This window comes from Papio anubis, chromosome 1 (assembly GCF_008728515.1).
Source record: "Papio anubis isolate 15944 chromosome 1, Panubis1.0, whole genome shotgun sequence".
In the NCBI taxonomy this organism is placed as follows: Eukaryota; Metazoa; Chordata; class Mammalia; order Primates; family Cercopithecidae; genus Papio; species Papio anubis.
The window spans coordinates 156,969,104-156,994,525 of record NC_044976.1 but is presented as its reverse complement, the minus strand read 5'-3'; the positions used below and the strand labels follow the sequence as shown (position 1 = coordinate 156,994,525).

At 47.3% G+C, this 25,422-nt stretch overlaps 1 long non-coding RNA gene and 1 other non-coding gene across 4 annotated transcripts; one reads left to right on the top strand and one right to left on the bottom strand.

Annotated features, from left to right (window-relative positions):
• Positions 1-2,632: 2,632 nt before the first annotated feature.
• On the bottom strand, positions 2,633-22,082 carry LOC103878481. Of its 3 annotated transcripts, none has more exons than XR_638700.4 (4): positions 21,711-22,082; positions 17,544-17,670; positions 17,285-17,354; positions 2,633-3,334 (listed from the first exon to the last, which is right to left on the bottom strand). It is a non-coding gene; the product is annotated as an uncharacterized LOC103878481 (long non-coding RNA). The 3 variants fall into 3 exon arrangements; XR_638694.4 differs by lacking the exon at positions 2,633-3,334 and adding an exon at positions 13,433-13,742; XR_638696.4 differs by lacking the exon at positions 2,633-3,334 and adding an exon at positions 13,728-13,767.
• Positions 22,083-24,610: 2,528 nt separating this feature from the next.
• LOC116272409 lies at positions 24,611-24,749 on the top strand. Its single transcript, XR_004181100.1, has one exon.
• The last annotated feature ends 673 nt before the right edge of the window (positions 24,750-25,422 follow it).

The window sequence follows — 25,422 nt, the reverse complement described above, 5'->3', positions numbered from 1 at the left end:
TGGCAGAATGAGAGTTAAAAGATTGTCCTCATTTCTGAACTTTGGTTTCAGTTCTGAAAATTCTTCTAAACCAACCTGTTCAGCTCCAGATGTTCAGGCCCACCTCTGTCCTCCCAGCCCCAAGCACATAGGCCATCAAGCACACAGGCCTGGGGCAGGTGTTCCAGGCACTCTGGGACTCCCCAGGAGCAGGGACCCAGCCCTCCTCCCACTATGGTGATGAGTACACAATTCAGTTGTGGGGCAGGGGCGTGATGACTCAACTTTGGCTTTGGACAAATTACGAACGGCAGAATACCTAGGGTTTCCATGAGGCTTGACCCCAAGATGAAGCAAACTTAAGAAAGTTCCACTTTCCTCTTGGGTTTGGAATCAAAATTGGCTGCGGGGCACATAAGAGGGGACTGGGGTGTGACCGCTGTCTCCTTCCCTGACTTCTTGCCTCCTGCTACCTGACAGAGGCCGTATTGGCTGGGGTGTGGGCTGTGAGTGCAGGGAGGGGTGCGTGGTTGAGTGGTAATGGTTCTCAGGATCTCTGCTCTGGTTCTACTGTGGCAGGAAGGGAAAGGCCTAACGCCAAAACGTTCCTCCCTGCTGTCCCCAGTGCAGTATTTTTCCACCTACTCCTCTGGCTTCAGTATCGATTTAAATAGAGAGAAGGCAGGTGGGGATAGAGGAGAGAGACCAAGGGAACTAGAGACAGACGACAGTGGAGAGGGGAAGAGGAAGAGGAAAGAGGACAGGGTGGGCGGGGAGAGAGGCGAGGCGAATAGAAAAGAAAACGAGAGCTGAAAGAAGATAAGCAGAGGAAGTGGGGGCAAGAAAATGAAAAGGGAGAGAGATAAGAAGAGGAGGGTGGGGGAAGCTCAGCTTTGCGGGTGCTTGGCAGAGACTCCTCCTCCAGCCAACTGAGGAATCTGCCTTCCTAAAATCCATCTGGAGCCCAGCACACCCCAACCTGGGGAGAAGGAAGCAGGGCTGTACCTTGCCTGGCGGCATGGTCCTGGTGGTGAGCTCCTGGGCTCCATGGGGATGTGTGAGCATGGCTGTGCCACCCTCTGTGCCCACCTGATGGGAGACCTCTCCCCTGACCCCAGGGCCCCAACCATGCCTCATGCACAAACCACGTGCCTACCATTATATTCCTTTCTGCAGCAAAAGACACTTGGCATGGGAAGCGTTCCTGTCTGCTCCAAGGGAGAGGTGGCCTCTGAAAGGAATCACCCACTCTTGCCCCTGGCAGTGCCCAGCCAGGAGAGGTACAAGCTCTCTGGGGGTGAGCCCCACACCTGGGGCTCTGTTTGTTCCTTTCTGTCCTGGGGCTTTGGCTTAGGAAAAGACTCACACACAGTGGAGTTTATGGGCACAGTTGGATGTGTCTGTGTTGCCATGACAACAGTGAGGGCTGCCCCTGTTTTCTCCTCCATCCCATACTCTGCTCCTTTCACAGGCTAAAACCTCTGTCTCTCTCCCCCATCCAAGCATTAACCAGGCCCAGGCCTGCTTAGCTTCCCAGATCAGAGGAGGTCAGGTGTGTTCAGGGTGGTATGGCTCTAGTGTCTCTCTCTCTGTCTCTCCCTCTCCCCCTTCAATTCCCAATTCCTTCCTGTCCCCACTGCACTATTGCTAATTTCCACAGGACTTAACCCCCCCAACGCCAACCCCCCATCCCTGTTTCTCTCTCTGGAAGGAGTAAATCTATGCAGGTTTATCTTCTAAGACTGCAGGTTCCCAAGAGCTGGTCCCCACCATTGTGGGTGGGCGAGCATCCTATGCTGTAACTGGGAGCAGAGGGGTAAGGGCCCCGGGCTAGGTGTGTGAGACTGGTGGGGCCTGGGGTTTCCAGCATCATCCAAGAAATTGCACTCTTCTTCCTCAGGGCATTCCTTCAGCAAACCCCATCCTTGTCCCTAGGCATCTGCAAGGACAAGCCTCTTCTACCCCAAAACTTGTTGCACTCTTTCTTCCAATTCCTCGTCAAGATTCATCTCCCACAGTGAGCTTTCCCTGTTTAACTCCACCTGACCTCAAACACTAGGACTCCTCCCAGCTTCTAAGTGCACTCTGGAGTATTGATCTGCACTTGCTTCTGTGGTACGTGCCCCAGTCTACATTCTGCGCTGCGTTTATATGTCCAGCCTCCTCGGCAATCCAGGGCAGTAGTTTTGTCAGTCAAGCACAACTTGCTGTGCTCCCCTCCAAATCCCCTCCCCAGTACCAGACCTCTGTCCCATGGCAAATCCATTCTGTGTAGATCAGCAGGGCCAGCCTGGTCTCCTTTCTTCCACTCAGTCCCACCTGCCCACAGGGATGGGTACCTGGCCCAGGTAAAGCCAAACAGTGCCTTCTCTGAGATTCAGTGTTAGGATATAAGCTCTGTCTCTGGTCTGTGAACTGCAGGACAATTTAGGCTTGGACTTTCATGGGCCACATTTCTTATTGCATGAAAAGAAACCAATACACGGCAGGAAACAATGTCGTGACTAATACATTATGTTTACCCATCACTCTGGGAATCCGCTGAGGGCAAGGGCTGTGTCACCCCTCTCAGACTGGAACTCTTTAAGGGCAAGAACAGGGTTTCCCCCATTCACTTGGGAGCTCCCCTAGGCAGGAGTGACTCTAAAGCAGATTAGATGCTAAAGTCCTGGTAGTGTAATTGGTAAAATATCATGCATTTAAAGCTCCTCACTGAAGGCTTAATTCCTTATTCAGATACCTTTATAAAAATTCCGCCTGATTATAAGCTCTACCTGGGTAGTATCTATCTCATTTGCCATTCCAGGTACTGAGTCTAAAAAGAAAGACAAGGCCATCTTTGCCTTGGGGAATTTGCAGTCCTGGAGCAGAAGGTATATGTGCTATGATGGAAATACATAGAGGGTCCAGTGGGCGCATGGGGAGAAATGGAAACACTGTCTCAGGACAGGTCTGGAAAATCTTCCGAGAAAAGATCTCAAGCCAAGTCCTGAAAGAGGCACAGGTGTTTGTCATCTGGGCAGAGTGGAGAATGGCATTCCAGACCGAGGGAACCGCCTGAGCAGAGGTGTGAGGTGCTTGGGAAGGAGAAGTAGGTGCCAGATGCTGGGGGAGGGTGAGGCTGAATCACCTCCAGGTGTTAAGGGGCATCTTCCCATTCACTCCTCTCCCAGACCCTCCCTTGAAGCAGTCTTTAGTGGAACCACCTTCTGCTGTTTGGAATCTACAGTCCTTCAGGGCAGACTAAAGATCCTGGGCCATGCAATATGCTTCAAATGACCTCCTTCCTTAGCCTTCATCTTCGGGCCACCATGAGTCAGAATTCTCCGCTGCAAGTCCCACTGACCAACTCTCTCTGTTAGAGGCACAAATAAAATATGAAATTTACAGAAACATAAACAGAGTGATGTATTTCATCAGCTGAGGGTACAAAGAAGGTCACAGATCTTTGAATACTTAAATCAGTCCTTTAAGCAACCACCTTTCCAACTGAGCAGAAAATCTAGTATCTCTTAGTACCCCCTCTTCCTCCCCAGCGCTTGCCCTTGGCAGTGGATGGAAAAGCCTAGGGCTTATGTAGTGCGAAGGGCCAGTAAAAAGATTACCAGAGAGCCGCCCCAATCCCTGCTTCTATCGCTGCCTCCTGAATGATGGCTCTGCATTGGTCTCACACAGTCCAGAGGGGCTTTCCCATGGCAGCCTTTATGCCCTTGCCGATCAGACACCCACACAGACCCGCTCAAGGCTGTGCCACTTCTGGGATTTCTGATACAGTGCAAATGAGCTTTTACTCACCGGCTTTGCTACTCTCCCCACAGGTCACCAGCTAAGTAGCTGAGTCTGAGAGAGTTTCTAGCCACTGCCACACTAGTCACACTCTGTGCCACACTCTGTGCCAGAACCGGCCACTTTGCCATCAAAGTAATGCAGGCTTCAGTATGAAGGCAGATGATTGGGCTACACTAGTGCTTCCCAAATTTCACGGTGTGTTAGAATCACCCGGAGAGCTTCTTCAAGCATGGATCCGGGGCCCACACACTCAGACATTCTGATCCGGTAGGGTCTCAAATGGGGCCTAATAATCTGCATTTCTAACAACTCCTATAGGATGCCGATGATGCTGCTGGTCCACGGGCCACAGTTTGCTTAGCCCTGTCTGCAGTTGCCCTCAGGATGAATTCTCCCTTCAGGCATTCTCACCGGTGATGTCTAAGGTCATTACCATCTCAGTCCATCAGGACCTACTGAATTAGAGTAAATAAGAGATCAGTGTCCTGATCCTTTTCCTTTCAAGGGGCTCTGCTCCCGGCTACCTTTGACTTCTCTATTCCAATAGTTCTCACAGTGGGGTCCCCAGACCAGCAGTATTAGTATCACCTGGGAACTTGTTATTTAATAGAAATCCCAATTCTCAGGCTCCAGCACAGACCTCCTGTCCTGTGCACTTTTGTGTGGGAAAGTGTCAGAGTGGCCTGGAGGCAGGATGGGCAGGAGTGAGGAGAGAGCTACTCTTCGCTGGGTTTTCCATGAGAAAGGCAAAGCAGGGCAGAGTGAACATTTTTAAATTGGCTAGTTTGGACACTGTCAATAGGCTTTAAACTACAGGGGTGGTCCCCAGTTGCCAGGTACCTGGCCCTGGGATGATTAGGGCAGAAGAAGGTTTCTTCCTGGGGTAGAAGCGCCAGATAGAGGTTTGGCTCTGGGTGGGTTAGTTGGCACATCAAAGGCCTGCTCCCACTGAGCCCATCGCTGTCTCTAAGAATTTGGCTAGCCTACGGAGGGGCAGTCTTTCTCCAGCCAGAAAGCTGTTTAAACATCAAAACATCATAATACATATAGAAAGTTAAAAAGATAAACAATACACCCACTGATTCAGAAACTCTGGGGTGCGACTCAGCACTCTGTTTTCATAGCCTTCCAGGTGTTACTGATGCAAACCACAGTGTGAGATCCATCGCTCTAGTCCAAGAACTACCAGAAGGGCAGTCTTTGCTGAGCCATAACATAGATCCTGTTAGCGCCTCTCCTAACTTCACCTAAGCTCCGGGGGTGCTCAGTGACTTTCCTAAGGTCGGATCAATTCAGCAGCTGTCAACCACACACCAAGAGGCGGGCAGGCCCAGGGAGCTAGTGTCCAGCCATGTCCAGCCATGTCCATCCCTGCACTGCAGGCTGTGTGTCTTTGGCCATGTCACTAACTTCTTTGTGTCTTCTCAGCAGAATGTGGGGACAGAACCTAACGATCTTGAAAGTTTCTTCCAGCGCTGCTGTTTCTTGATTCTCCTTATCACTCCTCAGCGTCCTTATCTGTAAAACAGCGATACTGCCCACCGTGGGATTATAGAGACGATGAAATGAGGTGATGTGTGCGGAAGCACTCAACACATCTGCTACAGGCTTGATAAATGCTAGCTGAATTTTAAATTATTCTCTTGTCCTTCCAATTCTGCCCAAACTCTCCTTTTCCTTCTATCCACCCCTACTCTGCTTACAGCAGGCCTTGGGGACCCTCTCCTCTCCAGGATCACCTGCTCCCCACAGAATTAGCATCCTTATACCCCACAAATATTATGGGGAGAATAGTCCTCCATATACTCCCTCAAGAATCTGGGGATGGAGGGGAGGACTGGAGTCCTCCTGGTTCTGCCACTAGTTTGCTGTGTGACCTTGGACAATTTGCTTAACCTCTCTGTGCTTCCGTTTCCATCTCTGTAAAATGATGGCTCTTCATAGCACCCACATCAGAGGGTCTTTGTAGGGATGAAATGAGTTAATGTGATGGGATTACATGTGATGGGATTCGAGCAGTGCCTGGCGTGTAGTTGTCTAGGTTAAACAGCACCTAAGTCTGCAGCGCCCGATAGGTGGAAGGCCTCGGACACAGTTCTAGGGCTGGCCCACCAGCCTCCATCCCTCTACTCAACTGCTTCCTGCTAAATCTCACTCCCTCTCCTGCTCCAGGCCTCAACCTGCTCCTCTGAGGATCAGCTTGGAACGTCTGCTCCGGAAGGAGGACCCTCGGGTTTCTTCACTGCCTGTCAGCAGCCCCTCTGCCTCCTCCCTGCCCCCGCCCCTCTCTGCCAGGGCGCCTCTGCCAACGGCTGGTTATTTATATCCCTGAGCAGCTGCTGACAGACAGCTGGGAGCTGGGAGGCGGCTGACAGGGACGAGCGAGGCAGAGATGACAGGGTTGTGGGCGGCGCTGTCACTCTTAGCAGGACTGCTGGGCAGAGCCCCCTCCCCTTCACCCAGGGAAGTCAGACTCAGACAGGCAGACGGGCCATCTGGGAAGGGGCACCTCAAAGAGCAGGAAGCCAGGGCTGTGAACCCCGGGGACGGGGAGGCAGCTGGGGTTGGAGGCAAGGACTTTGCCCTCGTTGACTTTTTCCAGAAGGGGTGGAAGCAGCTCTGGCTTAATTATCTGGGCACTTGCCCAGGGCATCTGCTGCTCACAAGCTGTATGACCTTGGGTAAGTCACAAACTCTGGGATTTGGGTTCCTCTGAGGAAAGTGAGATGGTTGAATGAGATGCTTGCTGAGTTCTCTTTCAACCACGTTGATGTAGAGGTTACAAACACAAACCCTGGAGTCTTTGCAACCCTGGCTCTGCCACTAGCTTGCTGTGTGACTTTGGACAATTTACTTAACTTCTCTGTGCTTCCATTTCCATCTCTGTAAAATGGTGGTTCTTCATAGCACCCACATCAAAAGGTTTTTGTAGAGATGAAATCGGTTAATGAATACATGTGATGGGCTTCAAGCAGTGTCTGGCCTGTAGTTGTCTAGGTTAAACGGAGTCTAAGTCTATGATTCTTTGCATGTGTCCTCTTGCTCTAAGAAGGTAACTGATTGTAGTAGAAATACTAAGAGTGAAGGATGGGGACCTTTATATGTATATTGCCACAGAAAGGTGGTTTTATGGGCTTATATACCTTGTGTCATCAAATGGGTGAGCTGCAAACTGGGAAATGTTTAGGCTATGCCTATATTTATTCTGAGCCTGAGTCCTGGTCTTCTGACTTCTGCTTCTACCTGTAATCTCTGGGGACTGTTGTTTGCTCAAAACAGCAAAAGGTCAAAAGGTTGTTGTGCTCCTTTTCTGACTCCGTCTGTCTCTATCATTCTCCCTCTCTTTGCCTCTCCTGTCTTCTTGCTAACCCTTTGCTGTCCTTCTATTTTAAAAACTAATACCTGGTCTTGGAAAGAATAGAATCCCATGCATATAATTAAGTCCCTGGGCACAGCTGTGCTTACAGCACCAGCCTGGCCATCAGGGTGGGGTGGGGACTGCACAGAAATCTGGGTGGGAGCGACCTTGAAGCAGGGAGCATGTGATCCACCAGCTCTGAGCCCCACCACACGCTGACAGACGCACTGGGTTTGCAGCCACACCTCAGCTGTGCTGTCTGGGAGCAGTTGAGCTTGGTGTGGATGATGTCCGTTTCTGTCTTTTACTAATCTTGGCCTTTAGGAAAGGAGTATCCCCGTAACAGAGGAGCAGAGAGAGGAAGGCAACGGAAGCTAACAGGTTACCATGGAAACCGGCTGAACACAAACTCTTAGTTTCAGCTAATACTTGACTTGCGAGAATACGTCCATAGCCACAACTTAAATCTCTTAAAATGAAACACACATACCCTTTAAAAAGAAGGAAATTGACCTATCTTCCTAATCACAGTACCCAGGGACCCTAAACATTGAGTCCAGATGAGAGGTGTGTGTGAGGATGAGTAAGTGAATTTGGCTTTGCTTAAAAGTAGTTTCTCTGTAATTCACTGTTTCTAGGGAACCTAGAGCATTTGGTTCCACATCCTGACTTGCCTAAAGCTGGCGGAGGGAGGATTTGCGGAGTCCCATAAGTCCTTTGAATTTTTGTTGCCAAGTGAAGGCTATAGACTCTAAGCAGATGTCTATTTTAGGTGAGCTACACAATCCCACAACACTGGAGAGAAAAGGAAATGTCAAAAATGGCTGGATACTCTATTAAAATACTCTGATCACCCACTCATGCATGCACCTAAAATGGGTACAAAAAATGAAAACTTAGTCCCTATTTGCCATCCAGTAGCTCCAGCCCAGGCAAGCAGGATAAAAGGATATTTAATTATCTGCTACTTCAATTGCTCTTAATTTGGTGAATGCAATGTAACTTCTAATCTAGGAGATTTAAGCAATTAAACATGAGGCCAAAGCACGGCACAGAAAGTGGGTAGTCTTTATTGTAAAGCGGCGTAGCCTTTGATGCTGAGGTTCGCTTCGGCCCTTTGTGTGGGGCGAAGCTCGCATGGCGCCTGGATGTTCTGTCCATAAATGCGGGGGCTGGTGGTTACGGGCTTGGTTTTCGCGGGCGCAGGGTAGACGGTATTGGTACTTGGGTTGGGAGGGTGAAAGCGCGAATGCCTGACAGCCCGCTGCCTCCTGGATCCTCTGACTGACACCACCACCCGGCTGTTTTCCCCGCCGATCCGCATCCTCCCACGGCGCCGCCAAGTATGTTAAACCCGAAGCAACATGAATATGCCTTCTGTTCACCTTCCTCCATCTTGTCCTTTCTCCTTCACCTGCCAGTCCAACCTCCTTTATTGATTGCGCACACCTAGGGCCGGTCTGTCCATGCCTTCCTGCTGCTGGGGTTTTGTCATCGGCATCCCAGATGCCTCCAGCCTCCGCAGACCCGCCAACAACAAATGCGACCCCATCCCCGGAACCCCGGCCCCACAAACCGCAAACCCATTAATACCCACGATGACCGCAACCATCTACGGCTTTATAGGAAGTGGAAGCATCGGTGGGTCTTAGGGGTTATGGGGCGTGAATTCGTTAGTTTAGGGAAACCCTGGAGCACTATGCGTGTAAGAAAATAGCCTGGATGTTATTAAGCGGATGAGCTTTTGGGGTTGTTCAGGATAATTCTCTTTTAAGAGTAGGGTTGTTTTAGGTAAAGATAATTGAAACGTAGGGCAATTGGGTGGAGCGGAGGTGCTGGTTAAGAGTTTTATAGAGCCTGGTCAAAAGTAGCTCTAACAGGCCAGTCTATTGGGAGCTTATGTGTGACTATACCAATATTTCATATGAGCAGCAAAGCTGAATCTCTGTCTCCCACTTGCCCCTCTTCATCTCCTGTCTCTCCTGATCTCCACATCTCTGTCTCTCCCCACCTCTCTCCTTGGGTCCTCCACCCTGGCCACTACAGCTGCTCCTCACCAACCTCTCTTACCTCCTGGCTTCTCCTTTATCTCTGACTCCAATAGGACTGAGTGCAGCAGAGCCCCTTGGGAGGTCTGGGCTTTCTACTGCCTCTGCCATGTTCTCCTCCTGTATCTGTCCTTTCAACCAAGGGGCCTAATGAGTCCAGCATCTGCATTTAGGGAGTAGAGGACAACCCTGGGTAAAGTAGACACCCAGTGCCAGCATGACTGGAGTGTATCTGGCTGTTCAGACTCGGCTCAGGAATCCCAAGCACAAAGCTAGGATTAGGTGCAGGGAGTAACTAGGGAATTTTAGGAGGAAACTAAGTGGCCACGATGACAAAGGTGTAGAGGGGTGGTAAGTCCAATATCGTTTTAAAATCATAAAGGCGTTCCGCCGGGTTTTCAGGGTCTCCGCGAGAGTAAAATAAAACCCCATCAAGCCAGAGATGCAATTGCAAAGGAGTGGCACTCCATGGGCCGAAGGAAAGTGCTCGCTGCTGGCGATGGCGAATGGGTGAGGAAGCGAAGGTGCACCCAGGAGGGGTGCTGATCCCTTTGGCAGGAACTCTACACCCGGAGGCGGGAAGGGAATAAAGATGGCTCGGAGCTAGGTTAAGATGTTCACATCCCAAGAGGGTGGGACAAGAGGGCACGATGAGGAAAGAGGGCAAAGCACGGCATCCAGGCAGAATTTAACATCAGTTCTGTTGAGGCTAGACGTCGCACTGGCCCACCAACCAGAGTAGTGGATGCATTGGCTAGGACTTTACAGGGTTGGCAAAACAGAAGGCGCAACCCCATCGACGTGCTGCCGTACCACTTACCTGGCCACCTGGGGCAGCCTCCCAGGCCTCAAGCAGAGGTGCAGGGAAATTCCAAAGTGTGGGCACCAGCCGCTGGGCTCACCCAGGTGTAGGGAGCTAAAGGAGCCCTCCGCCTTTGAGGAGGTACCACGTTGGAGTGCAATGCCCCGCCCTGGCTGGTGTGCAATCCAGACTTCCTGTCCTCCTAAGCAGCAGGGTTGGGCAATGCGGTAGGCAGGCGAGGATTTGGAGACAGGTTGTTTAGTCAGCTCTAGCTGGTAGCTAAGCATCTAGTGCATGGATGAGATGGAGTGGCTGAGCTTATCTTGGGACACTAGTCGGTTTGAGTGTCCTAACAGTCTCCTGGGATTTATAGTGGCAGTGATTCCTTGGGAGATTTGGTTTCCTGTGCCTCGCTGCAGAGGGCAAGCTGGCTGGGAGGGCAGCGCACTAGAGCTGCTCTGCTCTGTCCTCCCTCCCAGTCCAGCCCCCGCGGCCTCCCAGCTCTTCTCTGAGCTAAAAACTTTAAAGGCCACCTTACTAAGTCCTGCATGGGCCTTGAGTCTACTCCCAAACTTTAGCCTCTTTCACATCCGATTGACCAGAGACAAAACATATTGCATGTTCTGCTCCGCCAGGAGGTGGATTCCAGCTGAGTAAATTGGGCCAGTGCCTCTGACTAATAATAAGGGATCTACATTTGCAAATGCTTTTCATATATGCATGAATATTGCATTCAAGGTGACCCCATGATGTCATGCTTTCTTAAGCGGAGAAAGTGAGAATTGGGGCGAGAGAGACAGAGAGAGAGAGAGAGAGAGAGAGAGAGAGAGAGAACTGATCTAAGACCATGTTTCCTAACACTCCTAGGCCTCCATATTTACACATGCCCCAGTCACAAGGCTGGCAGCTTCTCTCCTACTCTGGGGTTACTGCCTTCCTAACTCACAGGCTACCTCCTTATGAAGGGGGTCAACCTCGCACTGTGAAGCACTACCAGAAGCAACACAGTTGTTGTAAGATGCCCATTGGGAAGGCAGTTGGGGAAGGTGTCTTTCAAATGAGCCCACTGACTGTGCTTATCCTCCACACCCTCTTCCAGCAGTATCTCATTTAAGCAACAAGCAGCCCTCTAAACCCTATTTGGCATGCAAGTTACCTGGCTTCAGAGAGATTACAGGTGTACAAGGTCACACAGCTGGTCTGGGAAAGAGCCTGGATGCCCCCCACATAGGGCTGTGGGTCTTCAGCGCTTTCCCTCACTAGTCCAGACACGCAGATCTGGGATGGAAACATTGGCTTGCCAGGAGGTGTCGGCCTTGAGCCAATTAGCTCTCAGTCTGTAAACCCTCTTTCCCGCCTCCCGACAGCGAGCCCCAATTCCTACATTCTTTTTCCACTTCAAGGTTGGATTTCCGTCTCCTCTCCCCACGTTTGGAAAGTGTCCCTAATCACCAGAGAATCTAATTACCACTCCTTCTAAGTGAGTTCTCGGTCTCTGTTATGCAAATCTGGCTATAATTGTGTCAGGCAGGTTTTGTTGTCAGTTCCTCTTTCCTTTTCCCGCCTCTCCCCCCATCTCCTTTCAAATGGGAGTTGCAGGCTCCCCTCTTTTTATTGTAAAGGCCTCTAAGGTCCCCGGCTCCCTGAACCACAAATTGCCTGAATTACCCACTCGGGATCCCAGGAGCCACAACAGGCCCGCCTCAGGGCAAACAGAAGGAAAAACAAACAGCATTTAGTGGAATTTATTTTATTTCTTTGGAGATGCAAATCAGAAGGTTCCCAGTGAGCTCTGGGAACTTCTGTGTGGGGCGGGAGGAAGTTGGCTCTGTGAACAGCAGCAGAGTGAGGCCGCGGTGCAGCAGGAAGGGCTGAGGGCATTCAATGTGGGCCTAGGGGTGGGAGGAGTGGGAAGCCCCACCAAACCCTAAACCACTGCAAAATAACAATTATTTTGTCTCGTTGAAAGTTTCCAGGCCCCTTCTGAGTGGAGGCTGTTAGGATACTCTGGCCTGTTTTACTTGCAGCCTTGGCGGCAGAGTGAGTGCTTCCAGGGTTTCTCAGGGAGCCCCTCACTTACTACTCCCTTGCCCTCGGGAAAATTCAGGACTGCCTTCCTTAGCTGCTGTCTCCTCCTGATCCTTAGCAGGCAGAGCAGGAGGTAGGGAGGCTCTGGTTTGAAAAGCAAACCCTTCTGTGCGTTCATTCATTCTCTCTCTCAACAAAACCTTAAATCCCTACTACGATACAGGCAATATTCTAGGTACACGGAATTAGACCTGAGCTTCCGATCTAGTGGATACATAAATAGATATAGCAGAGGAGATGGCAAAGAATGTTAAGAAGACAAACCAGGGCTGGGTGCAGTGGCTCATGCCTGTAATTCCAGCACTTTGGGAGGTCAAGGCGGGCGGATCACCTGAGGTAAGGAGTTCGAGACCAGCATGGCCAACATGGTGAAATCCTGTTTCTACTAAAAATACAAAAATTAGGGCTGAGCGCGGTGGCTCATGCCTGTAATGTCAGCACTTTGGGAGGCCGAGGTGGGCGTATCACCAGGTCAGGAGATTGAGACCATCCTGGCTAACACGGGGAAACCCCGTCTCTACTAAAAATACAAAAAATTAGCCGGGCAAGGTGGCGGGCTCCTGTAGTCGCAGCTACTCGGGAGTCTGAGGCAGGAGAATGGCGTGAACCTGGGAGGCGGAGCTTGCAGTGAGCCGAGATTGTGCCACTGCACTCCAGCCTGGGCAACACAGCAAGACTCTGTCTTAAAAAAAAAAAAAGAAAAAAAAAGAAAGAAGAAAAAGACAAACCAGGATGAAGGGGATGTCAAGTGATGGAGATGGTGCAGTTTGGCAGAGCTCTCTGATAAAGGGACATTGGAGCAGAGCTCAGTAAAATGTAAGGCTGGAGGTCTAGTCCTGACTCCACCTGGCAAGCTAAGGTTTCTAACCCAGATGTCCTCCTGCTTGTCTGGGACCAGGGGGAAAGTTGAAAAGCTACAAACCTGCTCTCTGGGAAAAGAACTTCCCAGACAGAGGGACCCCAAGAGCACAGGCCCAGCTGAAACTGCCCAAGTGTTCAGGAACAGCCAAGATCTGTATGGCTGGAGTGAGGTGAATCGGGGTGAAGTGGGAGGAGAGATCAGAGCTCATGTAGGCCTTGGGAGTCATCTGCGAGCCTTGGATTTTGCTCTGAGGTCATTGGAGGGTTTTGAACAGAGGAGTGACTTGACCTGACATTTTATAAGGACAATTCTAATTGCTATTTGGCAGACTGTGTGGGGCAAAGCTGGAAACAGGGGACAAAGTTCAGGAGATTTGCAAACACAGTAGTCAGAGGGCCTAGGTGGTAGCAATGAAGGTGGTAAGAAGTCCTACAAACCAACAGGTTGTCTGCTGAATTGTATGCATGATATGAGAGAAAGAAAGGATTCAAGAATGATGCTCCAGGTTTAGCCTTAGCAATTCTAGCTGCCATTTACTAAGATAGGAAAGAATGGGGACGGGAGCAGCAGGTTGAGGGAGGGCATCAAACCTCTGCTTTGGAGATGTTAGGTTTGAGGTGCCTGTTAGGTATCCACACGGCGACACCAAGAAGGCAGTTGGAAACTGGAGTCTGGGGTCTGGAAGAAGAGGTCTAGGCTGGAGATGTAAATTTGCATACAGATGGTACTTAAAGTCGGGAGATTGAGGCAGGAGAATCACTTGAAACCAGAAGGTGGAGGTTGCCGTGAGCCGAGATCACGCCCCTGCACTCCAGCCTGGGCAACAGGAGCAAAACTCCATCTCAAAAAACAAACAAACAAACAAACAAAAGATGATACTTAAAGTAATGAGAATGGATAAGATTACCTGGAGAGTGTGTACTGGTAGAAACAGAGATGGTCTAAGACTGAGCCTTGGCACTTCACTCGCTATCTAGAAGTTCTTTCCGGCAGATCTTGGTATAGGAAAGAAATTCATTTGGGTAAACTGAGGCCTGGGTTTTAAATATGCTAACTCCTCCCTACAAAATTCCCAGCCTTCAGGACCTCAGATCCTTGAGAGGTGAACTGAGGCACCACAAGGCCATTACAGGAAAGGAAGACAGAGGACTATTTCATGTGTGACCTGGACAAGTCACGTATTCCTCCCTAGGCCTCAGTGGTCTTTGTAAAAGGAGTGGTGAACGCTTGGTGTCTAACAGACCTTCCAGCTTGCTTGCATGCAATGAGTTTTAACTCCAGAAAGTCTGGTGCACTCAGCAATTGTGACTGGCCTTGACAGATGGTTGGGTTGCTGCCTCATTCCCCTCATCTGGCTCTCGTTGTCTACCATACAAAGTTGATCCTCGCTATTCATGGATTCTGTATTTGCAAATTCTCCTACTACCTATAATTTATAACTCCAAAACCAGTACTTGTGGTCTTTTGCCAGTCATTCGTTGATATGCCCAGAGCTTCAAAAACTTTAGCCCAATGTGCTTGTTCTTAGCTGAGGTCAAAACCAGGCTCCATTCTGCCTTCTTGCTCCAGCTTTCACACTGTAAACAAGTGTCCTTTTCATAGTCTATTTAGTGTCACGTTTTTCCCATTTTTATGCTTTTTATTGGTGATTTTGCTGTTTAAAATGGCCCCCAAGCATAGTGCTGAAGCGCTGTCTAATGTTCCTGAGCAGGAAAAGGCTGGTATAGCCTCACAAAGAAAATACCTGTGTTAGACAAGCTTCATTCAAGCATGAGTTACAGCACGTCTGGTTGGCCATGAGTTCGATGTTAATGAATGAACAATATATAGTAAATAAAGTGTCTTTAAACAGAAACACACACAAAACAAGGCAGTGTATTGATTGGTTGATGAAAATGGTATGACCAGAGGCTCATAGGACCCTAACTCTGTATTTCCCCTTGGAATAATGCTTCAGTATTTGTTAATTCAGTATTTACAGTGATTTATAGAATGTAGCCACTGCAATGTGTGAGAATCGACTGTATTAACTTGTTTTTTCAACCCCAGTATGCACACACTTAATAGTTTCAGAACCGCTAACCCATACCTCTGTGAGGAACAAATTTACTTACTACAGTACAGTACTTGTGTATAGTTCTTTCTGTTTTTGTTGTGTAACAAAAACCACGTTCAGTACAGTTCTTGTCTTTAGTCTTATAGCATCCATTCAAAACTGTTTTCCGAAGTTACTTCTGTTAGTTATTTTCTTTTCCATCTCTTTCAAAGTTAAGTATATGATTTATTTGTATTACGGTTTTATTTCTTAGTTTGTATTCCATTTTGGGTTCCCCTAACATTCGGGTCAATTTTTAAAAATTTCCAAACAGTAAAATTCACTTTTTATGTTATATGGTACAATAGGTCTTGACAAGCATAGAGTTATGAATTTACTACCACAATCATGATAGAGAACAATTCAATTACTCCAAAAATTCCCTTGTCCTGCCTCTCTATAGTCAGCTTCTCTCCCCACCACTAACCCCTGGCAACCACTGATCTATTTTTTGTCCCTATAGTTATGCTTTTTCCAGAATGTCATATAGAAGAAATCATGCAATATTCAACTTTTTGGGTCTGACTTCTGTCACTTAGAAAAACGCATTTAAGATTCCTCCACATTGTTGTGTCAAGCAGTAGTTGTCCGTTTTCACGACTGAGTAGTATTCCACTCTAGCACTGTTGGAGGCACCACAGTTTGTTTATCTATTTGCCAGTTAAAGAATATTTGGCTTATACCAGTTTTTGGTAATTATGAATAAAACTGCTATAACCATTTATGTAGTGGGTTTTATGTGAACATGAGTTTCCCTTTTTCTTGAGCAGGTGGGATTGTAGTCATATGGTAGGTGTTTATAAGAAATTGCCAACTTGTTTTCCAAAGGGAGCTGTACCATTGCATTCCCACAAGTAATGAATGAGAGTTCCAGATGCTCCACAACCTCACCAGCACTTGGTATTGTCAGCTGTTTTTATTTATTTGCTATTCTAATAGGTTTGTAGTGGTATCTCAATGTAGTTTTAATTGAACATTTCTCTAATGACTATGATGTTAAACATATTTCCACATGCTTATTTTTCATTTCTATATCTCTTTGGAGAAGTGCTTATTCTAATCTTTTGTCCATTTTTTTTTTCTAGTGGTGTTTGTTTTCTTATTGTTGAGTTTTGAAGATTCCTTCCCCTTCCTTCCTTCTTTCCTTCCTTCCTTCCTTCCTTCCTTCCTTCCTTCCTTCCTTCCTTCCTTCTTTCCTTCCTTCCTTCTTTCCTTCCTTCCTTTCTTCTTTCCTTCCTTCCTTCCTTCTCTCTCCCTCTTTCTCTCTCTCTTTCTCTCTTCAGAAAGAGTCTCACTCTGTTCCTAGGCTGGCATGCAGTGGTGATCATGTCTCATTGCAGCCTTGAATTCTTGGGCTCAAGGGATCCTTGCGCCTTAGCCTCCCAAGTAGCGGAAGCTACAGGTGTGTGCCACTATGCCTGGCTAATTTTTATTTTTGTAGAGATGGGAGGTCTCACTATGTTGTCCAGGCTGGTTTTGAACTCCTGGAGTCAAGGGATTCTCCTGCCTCAGCCTCCCAAAATGCTGGGATTACAGGTATGGGCCACCACACCTGGCTGAGGTTTCTTTAGATATTTGTAATTATTTAGTGATTTGTAAATATTTTCTCCCCATCTGTGGCATATTTTTTTATTCTCTTAACAGCATCATTTGCAGAACAAATTTTAAATTTGGATAATATCTAATTTATCTTTTTTCTTTTATGAATCATGCTTTTGGTATTTTATCTAAAAACTCCGCCTAACTAAGGTCTCAAAAATTTTCTCTTATGCTTTCTTCTAGAAGTTTTTTAGTTTTACATTTTACATATGATCCATATGTAAACTGATGCATTTATTTATTTATTTATTTAGAGACAGAGTCTCACTCTGTTGCACATGCTGGAGTGCAGTGGTATGATCTCGGCTCACTGGAACCTCCGCCTCCTGGGTTCAAAAGATTCTTCTGCCTCAGTCTCCCGAGTAGCTAAGATTACAAGTGCGCACCACCACCCCACTGGCTAGTTTTCTTGTATTTTTAGTAGAGACAAGGTTTCGCCATGTTGGCCAGGCTGGTCTCAAACTCCTGGGCTCAAATGATCTGCTCACCTCAGCCTCTCAAAGTGCTGGGATTACAGGTGTGAGCCACCACACCTGTATAAACTCATGCATTTAAAATTAATTTTGAATTAATTTTATAATAACTTTGAGAGGTTTAGATTGAGAGTCATTTTTTTTGCCTATATTTGTCCAACTGTTCCAGCACCATTGTTGAAAAGACTTACCTTTAAGTGGTCTTTTTGCATCAGTTAAGAAAACAGATTGAGTTCCACAAGGAATTGAAATGGTAGAACCCTAAAAAAAGCATATGGAAGGGGATCAGAGAGATGGTCCATGTACCAAATAATTCACCAGCTGTGATAATTTATGAAATGAGAGGTGGTCAAGAGGACCTAAATCACCTAGGACATTACAGAAATTGAGGTGAGGCTTTGTACGTACTGCTCACAAGTCATTAAATGAAGAGAGAGTTGTTGAGCCAACCTTACGCAGATCTTCAATGGAAGAATGAGCCTCCCTGACGTTCCCATGCCCGCGGCAGTGAGGTTCATGACGTCCCAGGGCTCTGGCTCCTTGGAGTGGTGGGGTGAGGTGGATGCTGCAGCCTGGGCTGGAAGCCAGAGTGACTCATCAGCCCAGGGTGAGCATCTCGGGGGGATGTTGTTTTGTTTGCTCTCGCAATGAACCCCATTACAATAATAGCACCAAGGTGTCCTGGTGCTTTGACTGTTCTCTCCCTGGGCTCCTAATGGAGATTGACAGAATCTAGAGTCCAGGGTAATTCTATTGTCAGTTTCAGCAGCCTCCTGCACCTCATTAGACAAAAGCAGAGAGAAATGAGAAAAGAAGGAATGTCAGCCTCAGAACAGAGGGGGGCCTGCTAGAGTAAGCAGCTTTCAGGAGATGACAAGGTAGTGAGGAAATTATCTGGGCTTTCCAACTGGCCCCTGTAGGCTCTAGGTGGGAAATTGGGACGTCTGTGTCACAGCTCTGCAGAGCAGAGCCAGCATGAATGGTTCAGTTTCAACAGCAGTCCCTTTTCTTTAAGGGACAGAATGAGGGGAGTGTAAGATGACATCTTTTGTGTTGTCAGCCTTTGTGTTAGAGACTCCTCCTGGTGGTGGGGCCTAGCAGGGCAGGTGTTTCTGGGTGGCTTGGGTTTGAGTGGCAAATGGATGGTGTCAGGGGTCAAAGCCTTATTACATTTATCTAGACCTTTAGGATTTCACTCAGGATACTGTATCCAATGTATAGGGGGAGAGAATCCTAGGCCTACAGGAAAGCCAGAATCCTTCATTGTCCCACACTATATCTTGTTTCCCAGCCTTGGCCAGAAGCACACAAAGATTTACATAGATAAACACGTAGCATACTTACCTTAGTGTGTTCAGGCTGCTATAGCAAAAATACCTTAGACTGGGTAATTTATAAACAACAGACATGTCTTTCTTATGGTTCCAGAGGCTGGAAAGTCTAAGACGAAGGCACAGGCAGGTTTGATATCAGGTGAGGACCACCCTCTGCTTCCAAGATGACAGCTTCTTGCTCATGTGTTGGAAGCGGCAAGGTTGCTCCTTTCAATCGTTTTTATAAGGGCATCAATCTCATTCAGGAGGGCACAGCCCTCATGACTTAATTACTTCCCCAAAAGCCCCACCCGTTAATACATGACATTGGGTGGTAGGTTCCAACATGGATTTTGGAGGGAAACAAACATTCAGACCATAGCAACACCCAGCACTTATACATACAAGCTCATGTACAAATACACACAACACTAATGCTTCTATTCATACTTTTTTTTTGTTTTTTTGTTTTTTGAGACAAGGTCTCACTCTTTCACTCAGGCTGGACTGTGGTGGCTTGATCATGGCTCACTGCAGCCTTAAACCTTGGGCTCAAGCAATCCTCCCACCTCAGCCTCCCAAGTAGCTGGGGGCTATAGGCATATGCCACCACATAGCTAATTTTTAAAAATTTATTTAGAGACAGGGTCTTGCTATGTTGCCCATGGTGGACCCAAACTCTTGGTCTCAAGCGATCCTCCCATCTCAGCCTCCCAAAGTGCTGGGATTATGGGCATGAGCCACTGAACCTGGTCCTCATAGGTAATTTTAAATATACAGATCACTAGACCAGACGTGTGCCAGTTACACATACAAACAACACACACAGGTCCATGCTGAAGGCATTTGGCTACAGAGTTTTTGTGGCTTATGACATCAGCCCCTTTGCTTTCTATTTACATCTTGGATATACACCACTCACACACACATTCACACCCACCCACCATTCTCACAACGCACAGCACGTACTCAAACACCCAAGCCACAAACCTGTTCACATATACACAGTCTGCAGTCACATTTGCCAAACATACATGCCTCTTCTATTTCCACCATGTGTGAAAGTTCTTGACCAGTTGTGGTCATTCGGATGCCTGCCCATCCTGTGTGCGTACACCTATGTATGCCTCTCCCACACACTTGCAACAGGCCAAGCCAGTGTCTGTACAGACTAGCAGAGCAGAGAGTGTTTTCCATCTTTTTCCTGTCATTGACATGCAACACCTGTCCTGTCTTTAGTTTTTTGCACTCTGGCTTCGACTGAATTGAATGCCAGTCTGCCTGGCACAGAGCCCAGTGCAGCAGCCTAGAAGCAATTGTCCTGTGGGCATAAGCCTCCAAGAGCCCAGAATGGGTGCATGCCAACTCTGGAAGCACTATCAAGGAAAGAGGCCTCTGTAGGCGACCCCCCACCCCTCATCAGTGCTCTGGAGGGCCATGGGATGAGTCAGCACTTGGCAACCTCTTTTCATCCCTGCCTTTCTTCTCCTCAAAATTCTGGTCATTTGGTTGTTCAAGGCCTTTGCCAAACAGAACGAGTGAGGCTTGAAAGAGATACTAGCTTAGAAAATCCACCATCAGATGGCCGGGCGCGGTGGCTCAAGCCTGTAATCCCAGCACTTTGGGAGGCCGAGACGGGTGGATCACGAGGTCAGGAGATCGAGACCATCCTGGCTAACACGGTGAAACCCCGTCTCTACTAAAAAATACAAAAAACTAGCCGGGTGAGGTGGCGGGCGCCTGTAGTCCCAGCTACTCGGGAGGCTGAGGCAGGAGAATGGCGTGAACCCGGGAGGCGGAGCTTGCAGTGAGCCGAGATCTGGCCACTGCACTCCAGCCTGGGTGACAGAGCAAGACTCCGTCTCAAAAAAAAAAAAAAAAAAAAAAGAAAATCCACCATCAGAGTCTGGGCCATTGAATTTTCCATTAGCCTTTGCTTGTGCATTGCTGTAGCCTCATATCTAGAACAAGTCTGAAACAGTAAACCTTAACTGAATAAATACAAGTGTATGTTAGCCTATGAAATAGGACTAAATCTGTTTTGTCTTTCAGGACTATTTATAAATCATAAGGAGCAATGCAAATACCTTATGAGGAATTTTTGCTGTTATTGTGATCAACACCAGGTAGGTAAATCATTTCCTTCCCCACTTCCCACGTTTCTGTCCTTACCTACTCCCAGCACCTTGAACTAGCTGTCACTGAGATAATGATACTAGTTACCATTATCGAGCACCTGTTCTGCTCCAGGTACTATACTAAACACTTTACAAATATCTCATTCTATCCTCACAACATCCTTGTTAAGTAAATATTATTGTCTGTATTTTATAGTCTGGGAATTTGAGGTTTTCAGGGGCTGAGCAGCTTGCCCAAAGTCACACAGCTAATAGACAGCAGAGATAGGATTTGAACTCAGGTCTTTGCTTCTCAAACTCATGTAATCCTCACTCCACCAAGCTTACATTCAGCCATAGAATGCAAATTCTATCCATATATCTATTGTTTAAGCCTAAACCCCCTTTTCCATCTATGTCCATCTCAATTTTAAACTGTAAACCAGGCTATAAATCACAGGAATCATGTTTATGGAATTCATTTCATAGTGTTCAGCATACTTCCAGGAAGTAAGCTATATGTAGGTTTCCTTTTTTTTTTTTTTTTTTTTTAAATAATGGTTCCATAAATTTCACATTGTGTCTGAAGCTAAGAGACTTAAGTTCTAGCTTTTTTTCTTAGAAAAGAACAAACTAGGCCGGGCGCGGTGGCTCAAGCCTGTAATCCCAGCACTTTCGGAAGCCAAGATGGGCTGATCACGAGGTCAGGAGATCGAGACCATCCTGGCTAACACGGTGAAACCCCATCTCTACTAAAAAATACAAAAAACTAGCTGGGCGAGGTGGCGGGCACCTGTAGTCCCAGTTACTCGGGAGGCTGAGGCAGGAGAATGCCGTAAACCTGGGAGGCGGAGACTTGCAGTCTGAAGGGAAAACAAACTGTTTTTCACTACAGCATACTTCTGTGACCAGATGCATGGAGGCTTTTCCCCACACACCAAGAAATTCTCCAGCAGACACCAACTGGGTGTCCTATAATTCAGTTCCGTTCTCACACCATCTACTTGCAGTGAGAGTCGGATCCCACAGCTGATGGCTCAGTCCTACAAGACTGCCCCCAGTTCAGGTGCCAGTTGCAAGACTAAGGTTGTGACCTGTGCTTTTGACCAACCAACTATAAGTTGGGGTTTCCATGACTCCCTCCTTGATTTCAATGAATTTGCTAGAGCAGCTCACAGAATACTTACTTTACATTTACCAGTTTCTTTTAAAGGATATGATAAAGGATACAGATGAGCAGCCAGATGGAAGAGATGCATAGGGCAAGGCATGTGGGAAGGGACGCAGAGCTGCCATGTGCCTTCCGGAAGATCCACCCTCCAGGCACCTCCACAGGTTCAGCTGTCTGGAGCCTCCTGAACCAAGTTTTCTTTGTTTTTTATGAAAGCTTTATGACATAGGCCTGACTGATTACATCATTGGCCATAAGGGATCAACGCAACCTTCAGCCCCTCTCTCCTCTCCAGAGGTTCTAATCATACTGTGGTCTTTCTCATGACCAGCCCCCATTCTGAAGCCATCTTGGGGCTCCCAGCCACCAGTTTCCTCTTAGCATCCAAAAGACACTCTTTGTCAGAGATTACAAGGGTTTTAGGAGCTGTATGCCAGGACCAGGGACAGAGACCAAATCTGTATTTCTTATTGCATCAGGATAAAACACCTGGGTTTGAATTCAACACCATCACCTATTAGCAATGTAAATTTGCTCTTGTCATATTCTCTTTCTGGACTCAGTTTAAACGTTTGTAAAATGAAGTTCTGGATATGATGACCTCTTGGGTTCCTTCCAAACATGACTTTTCAACAGTCTGCTGTTTTACGTGCTACCAAATGGGAGTAGAGCTCTAAAATCATTTCATGCGCTCACAGAGTGGGCCACTCTCACAATGCCATCTCCTGTCCCCTTGCGTGCACTGTCTCTGGTGGTCTGCTCCTGAGAAAGTACACAAAGTCAGGATGCAAAGTCCTCTCATTGGAGAGTGAAGACACTCTTCCTTCTGGTGTTGGTTGTGCGGAGCTTCCCAGAGCTGTTGTCAGTCACCTCACCCCAGTGCCAAACACTTGATGTGCTGAATACTCCCACACTCTTAATAAGCTTGTGTTAGGAATAAAACATAGTCCAGGGAGATGACTGAAGGGCTGGGAGAAGAGGGCTGTGGAGGGACGGGACCAGCTGAGGATGTGGGTGGTCAGACTCTCCTAGTTTAACAAAGCCTCCAGATGCCTGTTGACAGAAGGGAGGGAGACAGGTTCTCACTGATAGGAAGAGAGCAGCAATGCAGGTCCGACTCATGCGTCCATTTCCTGTCATCAGCAGGTGCTTGGTAAGACAGTGTCACTGTTCTGGAAAGAGCTAGCCTGGGAGAAGGAGTCAGGATACTAGACCTGGCTGTGAGGCACTGGATGACTCCAGGAGAATCATTCACCGCCCCCCAACCACCGACCCTCCGGAACCTTGGTGTTCCTGTCTTTATGCAATTAAGTTCTTTGACACCTCATTAATCTGGAGGTGGAACCAAAGAACGCACACCATAGAAATGGCTACATCAAAGCCTTAGTCTCCAAATACATCTCTTCTTGTTCAAAAGCTTCTTGGAACAGAAGCAGACCTGACCCTCCTCCTCTTCTGCACCCCATGATGTCCACCCCCTGCTCTCTGTCATTCTCCACTCTCTACTTGCCTTCTGTCTCCCTTGTGAATCTCTTGTAAATGGAAGTCCTGGTCCCAGCAGCATGCTGGTAAATGTTTAACAAACAGCTTTGAGACTGGGGGGAATGCCTGGTTTGTGGAGCTTGCCTACTGCCAATTGTAAATACTCTTGCCATGACTAATTTCAAGATACCAAATATGACATCATTGAATGCAGAGCCAGGAAAACAGTCACAGTAGCACACTAATGTGTAGCATTTTCACCATACACATGGAACAGGTGTAAATGACCTCAAGAACACTGATAATAAAAAATAGTCAAAGAATTAGGAATTGATAACATTAGAGTATTTATTGCCTTTCCTTTTAATATCATTTATTAAATTATTATAACTTTATGTAATTTACTTTTCAATAATAGTGTGTTTAACAACTGGCTTATTAAATTCCTGAAAAATGCTTGGTCCTCCCCTTTAGATCTTTCCAGATGAGTCTGTACATCCCCAAATTTGCGGGAGTACATGGCTGAGGCCCTTGCTGTGGGAAGCCTCTCGGGGAAAACAGGAGCATTTATTTCTGCATGCCATTTGTCTCCCTTTGTTAACTTTAGTTTCTCTTTCTGTTATATAAGATCTTCCTTCTAGATTCTCCTGCCTTTGTAAGGATGGTATTGAGAGAAATGAAATCAGGGCAGTAGTAACACCTTGCGTCTTATGGAATCTTCCAGTTTACTAAACCCAAATCTCATTACTTCTCACAGCAATTCTGTGAAGTGAGGTATGTGGAGCAGTGAGTTGCAGATGAACTATTTTACACCAGGTTGGCAAACTGTTTCTGTAAACGGGTAGAGGCTGGGTGCCGTAGCTCACACCTGTAATCCCAGCACTTTGGGAGGCTGAAGCAGGAGGATCGCTTGAGCACAGGAGTTTGAGACCAGCCTGGACAACGTGGCGAAACTCCAACTCTACAAAAGATACAAAAATTAGTCAGGCATGGTGGTGCACTTCTGTAGTCCTAGCTACTTGGGAGGCTGAGGTGGGAGGATGGCTTGGGCCCAGGAGGTCGAGGCTGCAGTGAGCCAAGATTGCATCACTGTACCCCGGCTTGGGCAACAGAGTGAGATCCCGTCTCAAAAAAAAGTTAAAATAAAATAAATAAACAAATAAAGGCATACAGACTAAATACTTTAGGCTTTGCAGACCATAAGGTCTCTGTTGCAACTACTTGGTTATTACTGAGTGAGAGCTGCCACAGATAATACGTAAACAAAGGAGTTTGGCCATTTTCCAATAAACTTTATTTATGGACTCTAAAATTTGAATTACATATAATTTTACATCTCACAAAGTGTTATTCTTCTCTTGATTTTTTCCAACCATTGAAAAATATTTTTTAAAAATCCATTAACTCACAGGCCATATAAAAACAAGCCCTAGGCGCCTTTCTCCCTTTGGGCTGTGGGTGGGAGGTTGGCGGGGGGGCGGTCCCTGTTCTTTCTCTCAGCTAAGGCTGGAGGCCAAGATCAGCCCTTGAGGACTGTCATCAGAACTGCCTTGTTTTCCTGCCTCAGACGTGGAAAACAAAAACAAGCCGTAGGCAGAATTTGGCCTATAGGCAACAAAAGAGGAAATTAAGCTTCAAAGAGAACAATGACTTGTTCAAGTTCATCTAGATCGGCAGAGTTGGTCCTGGCATGGTTCCAGGTCCCAACTTTCCACTAAACCCACCTGCCACAAAAGGTGCCCTTCCTGCTCCTCAACACACCTTCTGGGACCTGCAGGTGAATTCTCCACTGGGGGCCTTCTAGAGCCCGCTAAGTGCTTTTGGACCACTGTCTCTTACTGCTCATTTCTGTCTCTTTAAGTGTGGTGAGCCTTCCCATGCATCAAAGTAAAAAGCAAAAGACATTTGGACATGTATAGTCAGGCAATTTGCTCCCCCTCCATTAAAGCAGAAAATAAAGAGCTCACTGTCTTTACGACTGTTGATTTTATGATTCTGTCCTATTTTCTCACAGGTATCCTAAATTTCCACCAAGCAGGGACTGCCTGTTTGTTATTCTGTTTCCTCAAACGTCTAGTCCAGCAATCTTCCTGCGGGACACTTGGGAAATAATTCAGTGACTAATGATTAAGCTCCCCTCCAGCCTGGCATTGTATAACAAGAAATGGGTGTGACCCACCTGTGTGATTTATTTCCCCTCAATATGTTATTACGAAAAATGCAAAAATTCAGAAGAGTTTAAAGAA